General features: G+C 45.4%; 1 non-coding gene across 1 annotated transcript; it reads left to right on the forward strand.

Annotated features, from left to right (window-relative positions):
• Positions 1–12,821: 12,821 nt before the first annotated feature.
• Positions 12,822–12,894, forward strand: TRNAD-GUC (transfer RNA aspartic acid (anticodon GUC)). Its single transcript has one exon. It is a non-coding gene; the product is annotated as a tRNA-Asp (tRNA).
• The last annotated feature ends 2,375 nt before the right edge of the window (positions 12,895–15,269 follow it).

Raw genomic sequence — 15,269 nt, forward strand, 5'->3', positions numbered from 1 at the left:
GTGTTGTGAGGTCTCGGATGTGAAGTAAAAAGTCATAGTTTTACCTCAATACCTGACGAAAATTTAATTTTTGGGCTTCAGTGGCGCAATGGTCAGCGCGTTCAGCTGTTAACCGAAAGGTTGGTGGTTCGAGCCCTCCCGGGAGCGGTGTTGTGACGTCTCAGATGTAACGTAAAATGTGAGAGTTTTTCCACAATACCTGACGAGCATTTAATTTTTGGGCTTCCGTGGCGCAATGGTTAGCGCGTTCAGCTTTTAATCGAAAGGTTGGTGGTTCGAGCCCACCCGGGAGAGGTGTTGTGAGGTCTCAGATGTAGCGTGAAAAGTCAAACTTTTTCCATAATACGTGATAACCATTTATTTTCTGATCTTTCGTGGCTCAATGGTTAGCGCGTTCGGCTGTTAACCAATAGCTTGGTGGTTCGAGCCCACCCGGGAGCGGTGTTTTTGGATCTCAAATGTAACGTAAATAGCCAAAGTTTTTCTACAATACCTGACGACCATTTAATTTTTGGGCTTCCGTGGCGCAATGGTTAGTGCGTTCAGCTGTTAACCGAAAGGTTGGTGGTTCGAGCCCAAACGAGAGAGGATTTGTGGGGTCTCAGATGTAGCGTGAAAAGTCGTAACTTTTCAACAATACCTGACAACCATTTAATTTTTGGGCGTCCGTGGCGCAATGGCTAGCGCGTTCGGCTGTTAACCGAAAGGTTGGTGGTTCGAGCCCATCCGGGAGCGGTGTTGTGACGTCTCAGATGTAACGTAAAATGTCAGAGTTTTTCCACAATACCTGACGAGCATTTAATTTTTGGGCTTCCGTGGCGCAATGGTTAGCGCGTTCAGCTGTTAATCGAAAGGTTGGTGGTTCGAGCACACCCGGGAGAGGTGTTGTGAGGTCTCAGATGTAGCGTAAAAAGTCAAAACTTTTCCACAATACGTGACAACCATTTAATTTTTGGGCTTCCTTGGCGCAATGGTTAGCGCGTTCGGCTGTTAACCGAAAGGATGGTGGTTCGAGCCCACCTGGGAGAGGTGTTGTAGGGTCTCAGATGTAACGTAAAAAGTCATAACTTATCCACAAAACCTAACAACCATTTAATTTCTTAGCTTCTGTGGCTCAATGGTTAGCGCGTTCGGCTGTTAACCAATTGGTTGGTGGTTCGAGCCTATCTGGGAGAAGTGTTGTGACGTCTCAGATGTTACGTAAAATGTCAGAGTTTTTCCACAATACCTGACGAACATTTAATTTTTGGGCTTCAGTGGCGCAATGGTCAGCGCGTTCAGCTGTTAACCGAAAGGTTGGTGGTTCGAGCCCACCCGGAAGAGGTGTTGTGGGGTCTCAGATGTAGCGTTAAAAGTCAAAACTTTTCCACAATACGTGACAACCATTTAATTTTTGGGCTTCAGTGGCGCAATGGTTAGCGCGTTCAGCTGTTAATCGAAAGGTTGGTGGTTCGAGCACACCCGGGAGCGGTGTTTTTGGATCTCAAATGTAACGTAAATAGCCAAAGTTTTTCTACAATACCTGACGACCATTTAATTTTTGGGCTTCCGTGGCGCAATGGTTAGCGCGTTCGGCTGTTAACCGAAACGTTGGTGGTTCGAGCCCATCCGGGAGCGGTGTTGTGGGGTCTCAGATGTAGCGTTAAAAGTCAAAACTTTTCCACAATACGTGACAACCATTTAATTTTTGGGCTTCCTTGGCGAAATGGTTAGCGCGTTCGGCTGTTAACCGAAAGGATGGTGGTTCGAGCCCACCTGGGAGAGGTGTTGTAGGGTCTCAGATGTAACGTAAAAAGTCATAACTTATCCACAAAACCTAACAACCATTTAATTTCTGAGCTTCTGTGGCTCAATGGTTAGCGCGTTCGGCTGTTAACCTATTGGTTGGTGGTTCGAGCCTATCCGGGAGAAGTGTTGTGACGTCTCAGATGTAACGTAAAATGTCAGAGTTTTTCCACAATACCTGACGACCATTTAATTTTTGGGCGTCCGTGGCGAATGGTTAGCGCATTCGGCTGTTAACCGAAAGGTTGGTGGTTCGAGCCCATCCGGGAGCGGTGTTGTGAGGCCTCAGATGTGAAGGAAAAAGTCAAAGTTTTACCTCAATACCTGACGAAAATTTAATTTTTGGGCTTCAGTGGCGCAATGGTTAGCGCGTTCGGCTATTAACCAATAGGTTGGTGGTTCGAGCCCATCCGGGAGAAGTGTTGTGACGTCTCAGATGTAACGTAAAATGTCAGAGTTTTTCCACAATACCTGACGAACATTTAATTTTTGGGCTTCAGTGGCGCAATGGTCAGCGCGTTCAGCTGTTAACCGAAAGGTTGGTGGTTCGAGCCCACCCGGAAGAGGTGATGTGGGGTCTCAGATGTAGCGTAAAAAGTCGTAACTTTTCAACAATACCTGACAACCATTTAATTTCTGTGATTCCGTGGCTCAATGGTTAGCGCGTTCGGCTGTTAACCAATAGGTTGGTGGTTCTAGCCCATCCGGGAGCGGTGTTGTGATGTCTCAGATGTAACGTAAAATGTCAGAGTTTTTCCACAATACCTGACGAACATTTAATTTTTGGGCTTCCGTGGCGCAATGGTTAGCGCGTTCAGCTGTTAATCGATAGGTTGGTGGTTCGAGCCCACCCGGAAGAGGTGATGTGGGGTCTCAGATGTAGCGTAAAAAGTCAAAACTTTTCCACAATACGTGACAACCATTCAATTTCTGAGCTTCCGTGGCTCAATGGTTAGCGCGTTCGGCTGTTAATCGAAAGGTTGGTGGTTCGAGCCCATCCGGGAGCGGTGTTGTGAGGTCTCGGATGTGAAGTAAAAAGTCAAAGTTTTACCTCAATACCTGACGAGCATTTATTTTTTGGGCTTCCGTGGCGCAATGGTTAGCGCGTTCAGCTGTTAATCGAAAGGTTGGTGGTTCGAGCCCACCCGTGAGAGGTGTTGTGAGGTCTCAGATGTAGCGTGAAAAGTCAAACTTTTTCCATAATACGTGATAACCATTTATTTTCTGATCTTTCGTGGCTCAATGGTTAGCGCGTTCGGCTGTTAACCATTAGCTTGGTGGTTCGAGCCCACCCGGGAGCGGTGTTTTTGGATCTCAAATGTAACGTAAATAGCCAAAGTTTTTCCACAATACCTGACGACCATTTAATTTTTGGGCTTCCGTGGCGCAATGGTTAGCGCGTTCAGCTGTTAACCGAAAGGTTGGTGGTTCGAGCCCAAAAGAGAGGTTTTGTGGGGTCTCAGATGTAGCGTGAAAAGTCGTAACTTTTCAACAAAACCTGACAACCATTTAATTTTTGGGCGTCCGTGGCGCAATGGCTAGCGCGTTCGGCTGTTAACCGAAAGGTTGGTGGTTCGAGCCCATCCGGGAGCGGTGTTGTGACGTCTCAGATGTTACGTAAAATGTCAGAGTTTTTCCACAATACCTGACGAACATTTAATTTTTGGCCTTCCGTGGCGCAATAATTAGCGCGTCGAGCTCTTAATCAAAAGGTTGGTGGTTCGAGCCCACCGGAAGAGGTGTTGTGGGGTCTCAGATGTAGCGTTAAAAGTCAAAACTTTTCCACAATACGTGACAACCATTTAATTTCTGATCTTCCGTGGCTCAATGGTTAGCGCGTTCGGCTGTTAACCAATAGGTTGGTGGTTCGAGCCCACCCGGGAGCGGTGTTTTTGGATCTCAAATGTAACGTAAATAGCCAAAGTTTTTCCACAATACCTGACGACCATTTAATTTTTGGGCGTCCGTGGCGAATGGTTAGCGCGTTCGGCTGTTAACCGAAAGGTTGGTGGTTCGAGCCCATCCGGGAGCGGTGTTGTGAGGTCTCAGATGTGAAGTAAAAAGACAAGGTTTTACCTCAATACCTGACGAAAATTTAATTTTTGGGCTTCAGTGGCGCAATGGTCAGCGCGTTCAGCTGTTAACCGAAAGGTTGGTGGTTCGAGCCCTCCCGGGAGCGGTGTTGTGACGTCTCAGATGTAACGTAAAATGTCAGAGTTTTTCCACAATACCTGACGAGCATTTAATTTTTGGGCTTCCGTGGCGCAATGGTTAGCGCGTTCAGCTGTTAATCGAAAGGTTGGTATTCGAGCCCACCCGGGAGAGGTGTTGTGAGGTCTCAGATGAAGCGTGAAAAGTCAATTTTTTTCCATAATACGTGATAACCATTTATTTTCTGATCTTTCGTGGCTCAATGGTTAGCGCGTTCGGCTGTTAACCAATAGCTTGGTGGTTCGAGCCCACCCGGGAGCGGTGTTTTTGGATCTCAAATGTAACGTAAATAGCCAAAGTTTTTCCGCAATACCTGACGACCATTTAATTTTTGGGCTTCCGTGGCGCAATGGTTAGCGCGTTCAGCTGTTAACCGAAAGGTTGGTGGTTCGAGCCCAAAAGAGAGGTTTTGTGGGGTCTCAGATGTAGCGTGAAAAGTCGTAACTTTTCAACAAAACCTGGCAACCATTTAATTTTTGGGCTTCAGTGGCGCAATGGTCAGCGCGTTCAGCTGTTAACCGAAAGGTTGGTGGTTCGAGCCCTCCCGGGAGCGGTGTTGTGACGTCTCAGATGTAACGTAAAATGTCAGAGTTTTTCCACAATACCTGACGAACATTTAATTTTTGGCCTTCCGTGGCGCAATAATTAGCGCGTCGAGCACTTAATCGAAAGGTTGTTGGTTCGAGCCCGCCCGGAAGAGGTATTGTGTGGTCTCAGATGTAGCGTTAAAAGTCAAAACTTTTCCACAATACGTGACAACCATTTAATTTCTGATCTTCCGTGGCTCAATGGTTAGCGCGTTCGGCTGTTAACCAATAGGTTGGTGGTTCGAGCCCACCCGGGAGCGGTGTTTTTGAATCTCAAATGTAACGTAAATAGCCAAAGTTTTTCCGCAATACCTGACGACCATATAATTTTTGGGCTTCCGTGGCGCAATGGTTAGCGCGTTCAGCTGTTAATCGAAAGGTTGGTATTCGAGCCCACCCGGGAGAGGTGTTGTGAGGTCTCAGATGAAGCGTGAAAAGTCAAACTTTTTCCATAATACGTGATAACCATTTATATTCTGATCTTTCGTGGCTCAATGGTTAGCGCGTTCGGCTGTTAACCAATAGCTTGGTGGTTCGAGCCCACCCGGGAGCGGTGTTTTTGGATCTCAAATGTAACGTAAATAGCCAAAGTTTTTCCGCAATACCTGACGACCATTTTTTTTGGGCGTCCGTGGCGCAATGGTTAGCGCGTTCGGCTGTTAACCGAAAGGTTGGTGGTTCGAGCCCATCCGGGAGCGGTGTTGTGAGGTCTCAGATGTGAAGTAAAAAGACAAGGTTTTACCTCAATACCTGACGAAAATTTAATTTTTGGGCTTCAGTGGCGCAATGGTCAGCGCGTTCAGCTGTTAACCGAAAGGTTGGTGGTTCGAGCCCTCCCGGGAGCGGTGTTGTGACGTCTCAGATGTAACGTAAAATGTCAGAGTTTTTCCACAATACCTGACGAGCATTTAATTTTTGGGCTTCCGTGGCGCAATGGTTAGCGCGTTCAGCTGTTAATCGAAAGGTTGGTATTCGAGCCCACCCGGGAGAGGTGTTGTGAGGTCTCAGATGAAGCGTGAAAAGTCAATTTTTTTCCATAATACGTGATAACCATTTATTTTCTGATCTTTCGTGGCTCAATGGTTAGCGCGTTCGGCTGTTAACCAATAGCTTGGTGGTTCGAGCCCACCCGGGAGCGGTGTTTTTGGATCTCAAATGTAACGTAAATAGCCAAAGTTTTTCCGCAATACCTGACGACCATTTAATTTTTGGGCTTCCGTGGCGCAATGGTTAGCGCGTTCAGCTGTTAACCGAAAGGTTGGTGGTTCGAGCCCAAAAGAGAGGTTTTGTGGGGTCTCAGATGTAGCGTGAAAAGTCGTAACTTTTCAACAAAACCTGGCAACCATTTAATTTTTGGGCTTCAGTGGCGCAATGGTCAGCGCGTTCAGCTGTTAACCGAAAGGTTGGTGGTTCGAGCCCTCCCGGGAGCGGTGTTGTGACGTCTCAGATGTAACGTAAAATGTCAGAGTTTTTCCACAATACCTGACGAACATTTAATTTTTGGCCTTCCGTGGCGCAATAATTAGCGCGTCGAGCACTTAATCGAAAGGTTGTTGGTTCGAGCCCGCCCGGAAGAGGTATTGTGTGGTCTCAGATGTAGCGTTAAAATTCAAAACTTTTCCACAATACGTGACAACCATTTAATTTCTGATCTTCCGTGGCTCAATGGTTAGCGCGTTCGGCTGTTAACCAATAGGTTGGTGGTTCGAGCCCACCCGGGAGCGGTGTTTTTGAATCTCAAATGTAACGTAAATAGCCAAAGTTTTTCCGCAATACCTGACGACCATATAATTTTTGGGCTTCCGTGGCGCAATGGTTAGCGCGTTCAGCTGTTAATCGAAAGGTTGGTATTCGAGCCCACCCGGGAGAGGTGTTGTGAGGTCTCAGATGAAGCGTGAAAAGTCAAACTTTTTCCATAATACGTGATAACCATTTATATTCTGATCTTTCGTGGCTCAATGGTTAGCGCGTTCGGCTGTTAACCAATAGCTTGGTGGTTCGAGCCCACCCGGGAGCGGTGTTTTTGGATCTCAAATGTAACGTAAATAGCCAAAGTTTTTCCGCAATACCTGACGACCATTTTTTTTGGGCGTCCGTGGCGCAATGGTTAGCGCGTTCGGCTGTTAACCGAAAGGTTGGTGGTTCGAGCCCATCCGGGAGCGGTGTTGTGAGGTCTCAGATGTGAAGTAAAAAACAAGGTTTTACCTCAATACCTGACGAAAATTTAATTTTTGGGCTTCAGTGGCGCAATGGTCAGCGCGTTCAGCTGTTAACCGAAAGGTTGGTGGTTCGAGCCCTCCCGGGAGCGGTGTTGTGACGTCTCAGATGTAACGTAAAATGTCAGAGTTTTTCCACAATACCTGACGAGCATTTAATTTTTGGGCTTCCGTGGCGCAATGGTTAGCGCGTTCAGCTGTTAATCGAAAGGTTGGTATTCGAGCCCACCCGGGAGAGGTGTTGTGAGGTCTCAGATGAAGCGTGAAAAGTCAAACTTTTTCCATAATACGTGATAACCATTTATTTTCTGATCTTTCGTGGCTCAATGGTTAGCGCGTTCGGCTGTTAACCAATAGCTTGGTGGTTCGAGCCCACCCGGGAGCGGTGTTTTTGGATCTCAAATGTAACGTAAATAGCCAAAGTTTTTCCGCAATACCTGACGACCATTTAATTTTTGGGCTTCCGTGGCGCAATGGTTAGCGCGTTCAGCTGTTAACCGAAAGGTTGGTGGTTCGAGCCCAAAAGAGAGGTTTTGTGGGGTCTCAGATGTAGCGTGAAAAGTCGTAACTTTTCAACAAAACCAGACAACCATTTAATTTTTGGGCGTCCGTGGCGCAATGGCTAGCGCGTTCGGCTGTTAACCGAAAGGTTGGTGGTTCGAGCCCATCCGGGAGCGGTGTTGTGACGTTTCAGATGTTACGTAAAATGTCAGAGTTTTTCCACAATACCTGACGAACATTTAATTTTTGGCCTTCCGTGGCGCAATAATTAGCGCGTCGAGCACTTAATCGAAAGGTTGGTGGTTCGAGCCCACCGGAAGAGGTGTTGTGGGGTCTCAGATGTAGCGTTAAAAGTCAAAACTTTTCCACAATACGTGACAACCATTTAATTTCTGATCTTCCGTTGCTCAATGGTTAGCGCGTTCGGCTGTTAACCAATAGGTTGTTGGTTCGAGCCCACCCGGGAGCGGTGTTTTTGGATCTCAAATGTAACGTAAATAGCCAAAGTTTTTCCACAATACCTGACGACCATTTAATTTTTGGGCGTCCGTGGCGAATGGTTAGCGCGTTCCGCTGTTAACCGAAAGGTTGGTGGTTCGAGCCCATCCGGGAGCGGTGTTGTGAGGTCTCAGATGTGAAGTAAAAAGACAAGGTTTTACCTCAATACCTGACGAAAATTTAATTTTTGGGCTTCAGTGGCGCAATGGTCAGCGCGTTCAGCTGTTAACCGAAAGGTTGGTGGTTCGAGCCCTCCCGGGAGCGGTGTTGTGACGTCTCAGATGTAACGTAAAATGTCAGAGTTTTTCCACAATACCTGACGAGCATTTAATTTTTGGGCTTCCGTGGCGCAATGGTTAGCGCGTTCAGCTGTTAATCGAAAGGTTGGTATTCGAGCCCACCCGGGAGAGGTGTTGTGAGGTCTCAGATGAAGCGTGAAAAGTCAAACTTTTTCCATAATACGTGATAACCATTTATTTTCTGATCTTTCTTGGCTCAATGGTTAGCGCGTTCGGCTGTTAACCAATAGCTTGGTGGTTCGAGCCCACCCGGGAGCGGTGTTTTTGGATCTCAAATGTAACGTAAATAGCCAAAGTTTTTCCGCAATACCTGACGACCATTTAATTTTTGGGCTTCCGTGGCGCAATGGTTAGCGCGTTCAGCTGTTAACCGAAAGGTTGGTGGTTCGAGCCCAAAAGAGAGGTTTTGTGGGGTCTCAGATGTAGCGTGAAAAGTCGTAACTTTTCAACAAAACCAGACAACCATTTAATTTTTGGGCGTCCGTGGCGCAATGGCTAGCGCGTTCGGCTGTTAACCGAAAGGTTGGTGGTTCGAGCCCATCCGGGAGCGGTGTTGTGACGTTTCAGATGTTACGTAAAATGTCAGAGTTTTTCCACAATACCTGACGAACATTTAATTTTTGGCCTTCCGTGGCGCAATAATTAGCGCGTCGAGCACTTAATCGAAAGGTTGGTGGTTCGAGCCCACCGGAAGAGGTGTTGTGGGGTCTCAGATGTAGCGTTAAAAGTCAAAACTTTTCCACAATACGTGACAACCATTTAATTTCTGATCTTCCGTTGCTCAATGGTTAGCGCGTTCGGCTGTTAACCAATAGGTTGTTGGTTCGAGCCCACCCGGGAGCGGTGTTTTTGGATCTCAAATGTAACGTAAATAGCCAAAGTTTTTCCACAATACCTGACGACCATTTAATTTTTGGGCGTCCGTGGCGAATGGTTAGCGCGTTCCGCTGTTAACCGAAAGGTTGGTGGTTCGAGCCCATCCGGGAGCGGTGTTGTGAGGTCTCAGATGTGAAGTAAAAAACAAGGTTTTACCTCAATACCTGACGAAAATTTAATTTTTGGGCTTCAGTGGCGCAATGGTCAGCGCGTTCAGCTGTTAACCGAAAGGTTGGTGGTTCGAGCCCTCCCGGGAGCGGTGTTGTGACGTCTCAGATGTAACGTAAAATGTCAGAGTTTTTCCACAATACCTGACGAGCATTTAATTTTTGGGCTTCCGTGGCGCAATGGTTAGCGCGTTCAGCTGTTAATCGAAAGGTTGGTATTCGAGCCCACCCGGGAGAGGTGTTGTGAGGTCTCAGATGAAGCGTGAAAAGTCAAACTTTTTCCATAATACGTGATAACCATTTATTTTCTGATCTTTCGTGGCTCAATGGTTAGCGCGTTCGGCTGTTAACCAATAGCTTGGTGGTTCGAGCCCACCCGGGAGCGGTGTTTTTGGATCTCAAATGTAACGTAAATAGCCAAAGTTTTTCCGCAATACCTGACGACCATTTAATTTTTGGGCTTCCGTGGCGCAATGGTTAGCGCGTTCAGCTGTTAACCGAAAGGTTGGTGGTTCGAGCCCAAAAGAGAGGTTTTGTGGGGTCTCAGATGTAGCGTGAAAAGTCGTAACTTTTCAACAAAACCAGACAACCATTTAATTTTTGGGCGTCCGTGGCGCAATGGCTAGCGCGTTCGGCTGTTAACCGAAAGGTTGGTGGTTCGAGCCCATCCGGGAGCGGTGTTGTGACGTTTCAGATGTTACGTAAAATGTCAGAGTTTTTCCACAATACCTGACGAACATTTAATTTTTGGCCTTCCGTGGCGCAATAATTAGCGCGTCGAGCACTTAATCGAAAGGTTGGTGGTTCGAGCCCACCGGAAGAGGTGTTGTGGGGTCTCAGATGTAGCGTTAAAAGTCAAAACTTTTCCACAATACGTGACAACCATTTAATTTCTGATCTTCCGTTGCTCAATGGTTAGCGCGTTCGGCTGTTAACCAATAGGTTGTTGGTTCGAGCCCACCCGGGAGCGGTGTTTTTGGATCTCAAATGTAACGTAAATAGCCAAAGTTTTTCCACAATACCTGACGACCATTTAATTTTTGGGCGTCCGTGGCGAATGGTTAGCGCGTTCCGCTGTTAACCGAAAGGTTGGTGGTTCGAGCCCATCCGGGAGCGGTGTTGTGAGGTCTCAGATGTGAAGTAAAAAGACAAGGTTTTACCTCAATACCTGACGAAAATTTAATTTTTGGGCTTCAGTGGCGCAATGGTCAGCGCGTTCAGCTGTTAACCGAAAGGTTGGTGGTTCGAGCCCTCCCGGGAGCGGTGTTGTGACGTCTCAGATGTAACGTAAAATGTCAGAGTTTTTCCACAATACCTGACGAGCATTTAATTTTTGGGCTTCCGTGGCGCAATGGTTAGCGCGTTCAGCTGTTAATCGAAAGGTTGGTATTCGAGCCCACCCGGGAGAGGTGTTGTGAGGTCTCAGATGAAGCGTGAAAAGTCAAACTTTTTCCATAATACGTGATAACCATTTATTTTCTGATCTTTCTTGGCTCAATGGTTAGCGCGTTCGGCTGTTAACCAATAGCTTGGTGGTTCGAGCCCACCCGGGAGCGGTGTTTTTGGATCTCAAATGTAACGTAAATAGCCAAAGTTTTTCCGCAATACCTGACGACCATTTAATTTTTGGGCTTCCGTGGCGCAATGGTTAGCGCGTTCAGCTGTTAACCGAAAGGTTGGTGGTTCGAGCCCAAAAGAGAGGTTTTGTGGGGTCTCAGATGTAGCGTGAAAAGTCGTAACTTTTCAACAAAACCAGACAACCATTTAATTTTTGGGCGTCCGTGGCGCAATGGCTAGCGCGTTCGGCTGTTAACCGAAAGGTTGGTGGTTCGAGCCCATCCGGGAGCGGTGTTGTGACGTTTCAGATGTTACGTAAAATGTCAGAGTTTTTCCACAATACCTGACGAACATTTAATTTTTGGCCTTCCGTGGCGCAATAATTAGCGCGTCGAGCACTTAATCGAAAGGTTGGTGGTTCGAGCCCACCGGAAGAGGTGTTGTGGGGTCTCAGATGTAGCGTTAAAAGTCAAAACTTTTCCACAATACGTGACAACCATTTAATTTCTGATCTTCCGTTGCTCAATGGTTAGCGCGTTCGGCTGTTAACCAATAGGTTGTTGGTTCGAGCCCACCCGGGAGCGGTGTTTTTGGATCTCAAATGTAACGTAAATAGCCAAAGTTTTTCCACAATACCTGACGACCATTTAATTTTTGGGCGTCCGTGGCGAATGGTTAGCGCGTTCCGCTGTTAACCGAAAGGTTGGTGGTTCGAGCCCATCCGGGAGCGGTGTTGTGAGGTCTCAGATGTGAAGTAAAAAGACAAGGTTTTACCTCAATACCTGACGAAAATTTAATTTTTGGGCTTCAGTGGCGCAATGGTCAGCGCGTTCAGCTGTTAACCGAAAGGTTGGTGGTTCGAGCCCTCCCGGGAGCGGTGTTGTGACGTCTCAGATGTAACGTAAAATGTAGGAGTTTTTCCACAATACCTGACGAACATTTAATTTTTGGGCTTCAGTGGCGCAATGGTCAGCGCGTTCAGCTGTTAACCGAAAGGTTGGTGGTTCGAGCCCAAACGAGAGAGGTTTTGTGGGGTCTCAGATGTAGCTTGAAAAGTCGTAACTTTTCAACAATACCTGACAACCATTTAATTTCTGAGCTTCCGTGGCTCAATGGTTAGCGCGTTCGGCTGTTAACCGAAAGGTTGGTGGTTCGAGCCCTCCCGGGACCGGTGTTGTGACGTCTCAGATGTAACGTAAAATGTCAGAGTTTTTCCACAATACCTGACGAGCATTTAATTTTTGGGCTTCCGTGGCGCAATGGTTAGCGCGTTCAGCTGTTAATCGAAAGGTTGGTATTCGAGCCCACCCGGGAGAGGTGTTGTGAGGTCTCAGATGAAGCGTGAAAAGTCAAACTTTTTCCATAATACGTGATAACCATTTATTTTCTGATCTTTCGTGGCTCAATGGTTAGCGCGTTCGGCTGTTAACCAATAGATTGGTGGTTCGAGCCCACCCGGGAGCGGTGTTTTTGGATCTCAAATGTAACGTAAATAGCCAAAGTTTTTCCGCAATACCTGACGACCATTTTTTTTGGGCGTCCGTGGCGCAATGGTTAGCGCGTTCGGCTGTTAACCGAAAGGTTGGTGGTTCGAGCCCATCCGGGAGCGGTGATGTGAGGCCTCAGATGTGAAGTAAAAAGTCAAAGTTTTACCTCAATACCTGACGAAAATTTAATTTTTGGGCTTCAGTGGCGCAATGGTTAGCGCGTTCGGCTATTAACCAATAGGTTGGTGGTTCGAGCCCAAACGAGAGAGGTTTTGTGGGGTCTCAGATGTAGCTTGAAAAGTCCTAACTTTTCAACAATACCTGACAACCATTTAATTTCTGAGCTTCCGTGGCTCAATGGTTAGCGCGTTCGGCTGTTAACCAATAGGTTGGAGGTTCTAGCCCATCCGGAAGCGGTGTTGTGATGTCTCAGATGTAACGTAAAATGTCAGAGTTTTTCCACAATACCTGACGAACATTTAATTTTTGGGCTTCCGTGGCGCAATGGTTAGCGCGTTCAGCTGTTAATCGAAAGGTTGGTGGTTCGAGCCCACCCGGAAGAGGTGTTGTGGGGTCTCAGATGTAGCGTAAAAAGTCAAAACTTTTCCACAATACTTGACATCCATTTAATTTCTGAGCTTCCGTGGCTCAATGGTTAGCGCGTTCGGCTGTCAATCGAAAGGTTGGTGGTTGGAGCCCATCCGGGAGCGGTGTTGTGAGGTCTAGGATGTGAAGTAAAAAGTCAAAGTTTTACCTCAATACCTGACGAAAATTTAATTTTTGGGCTTCAGTGGCGCAATGGTCAGCGCGTTCAGCTGTTAACCGTAAGGTTGGTGGTTGGAGCCCATCCGGGAGCGGTGTTGTGAGGTCTAGGATGTGAAGTAAAAAGTCAAAGTTTTTCCACAATACCTGACGAGCATTTAATTTTTGGGCTTCCGTGGCGCAATGGTTAGCGCGTTTAGCTGTTAATCGAAAGGTTGGTGGTTCGAGCCCGCCCGGGAGAGGTGTTGTGACGTCTCAGATGTTACGTAAAATGTCAGAGTTTTTCCACAATACCTGACGAACATTTAATTTTTGGGCGTCCGTGAAGCAGTAATTAGCGCGTCCAGCTCTTAATCGAAAGGTTGGTGGTTTGAGCCCACCCGGAAGAGGTGTTGTGGGGTCTCAGATGTAGCGTTAAAAGTCAAAACTTTTCCACAATACGTGACAACCATTTAATTTCTGATCTTCCGTGGCTCAATGGTTAGCGCGTTCGGCTGTTAACCAATAGGTTGGTGGTTCGAGCCCACCCGGGAGCGGTGTTTTTGGATCTCAAATGTAACGTAAATAGCCAAAGTTTTTCCACAATACCTGACGACCATTTAATTTTTGGGCGTCCGTGGCGAATGGTTAGCGCGTTCGGCTGTTAACTGAAAGGTTGGTGGTTCGAGCCCATCCGGGAGCGGTGTTGTGAGGTCTCAGATGAGAAGAAAAAGGCAAGGTTTTACCTCAATACCTGACGAAAATTTAATTTTTGGGCTTCAGTGGCGCAATGGTCAGCGCGTTCAGCTGTTAACCGAAAGGTTGGTGGTTCGAGCCCTCCCGGGAGCGGTGTTGTGACGTCTCAGATGTAACGTAAAATGTCAGAGTTTTTCCACAACACCAGACGAACATTTAACTTTTGGGCTTCCGTGGCGCAATGGTTAGCGCGTTCGGCTGTTAACCAATAGGTTGGTGGTTCGAGCCCATCCGGGAGCGGTGTTGTGAGGTCTCAGATGTGACGTAAAAAGTCAAGGTTTTCACACAATCACTTTTATTGTGTGTTTTATAGGGAATTAAGCTGAATTCGGTCAAAAATTTCTCCAGAAAAAAATGCATTCAAAAAAGTACCGAAAAAATCGCATGTTTTTCTTCTTCAAGATACAAAATCCGTGACAACGATTTCTTATTGAAAAATTTAATTTTAACAGTTTTTTGATTGAATATCGTTACATTTGCTTGAATTAAAGCAAAAAGTATAAAAATAATGGTTTCAGTGAACATATTTGAAAATAGTGAAGAAATACTCAAAATATGCTTCTTTGGCCGTGAAACGTCGATTTTGAAAATGTTATTAAAAATCGAGGTACATTTTTATTTATTGTTCAATCGAGATGAAATCACTTTTAATGAGTGTTTTATAGGGAATTAAGCTGAATTCGGTCAAACATTTCTCCAGAAAAAAATGCATTTAAAAGTGTACCGAAAAAATCGCATGTTTTTTTTTCAAGATACAAAATCCGTGACAACGATATCTTATTTAAAATTGAATTTTAACAGTTTGTTGAATGAATATCGTTACATTTGCTTGAATTAACGCAAAAATTACAAAAATAATGGTTTCAGTGGTTATATTTGAAAATAGTGAACAAATACTCAAAATGTTTTTCTTAGGCCGAGTTACGTCGATTTTGAAAATGTTATTAAAAATCGAGGTACATTTTTATATATATTGTTCAATCGAGATGAAATCACTTTTAATGAGTGTTTTATAGGGAATTAAGCTGAATTCGGTCAAAAATTTCTCCAGAAAAAAATGCATTCAAAAGTGTACCGAAAAAATCGCATGTTTTTTTTTCTTCAAGATACAAAATCCGTGACAACGATTTCTTATTTAAAATTGAATTTTAACAGTTTGTTGAATGAATATCGTTACATTTGCTTGAATTAAAGCAAAAAGTATAAAAATAATGGTTTCAGTGGTTATATTTGAAAATAGTGAAGAAATACTCAAAATATGCTTCTTTGGCCGTGAAACGTCGATTTTGAAAATGTTATTAAAAATCGAAGTACATTTTTATTTATTGTTCAATCGAGATGAAATCACTTTTAATGAGTGTTTTATAGGGAATTAAGCTGAATTCGGTCAAAAATTTCTCCTGAAAAAAATGCATTCAAAAAAGTACCGAAAAAATCGCATGTTTTTCTTCTTCAAGATACAAAATCCGTGACAACGATTTCTTATTGAAAAATTTAATTTTAACAGTTTTTTGATTGAATATCGTTACATTTGCTTGAATTAAAGCAAAAAGTATAAAAATAATGGTTTCAGTGAACATATTTGAAA

The sequence above is a fragment of the Phalangium opilio genome, unplaced genomic scaffold, assembly GCF_054372755.1.
Source record: "Phalangium opilio isolate 3A_F unplaced genomic scaffold, DU_Popi_V2 ptg000087l_1, whole genome shotgun sequence".
In the NCBI taxonomy this organism is placed as follows: Eukaryota; Metazoa; Arthropoda; class Arachnida; order Opiliones; family Phalangiidae; genus Phalangium; species Phalangium opilio.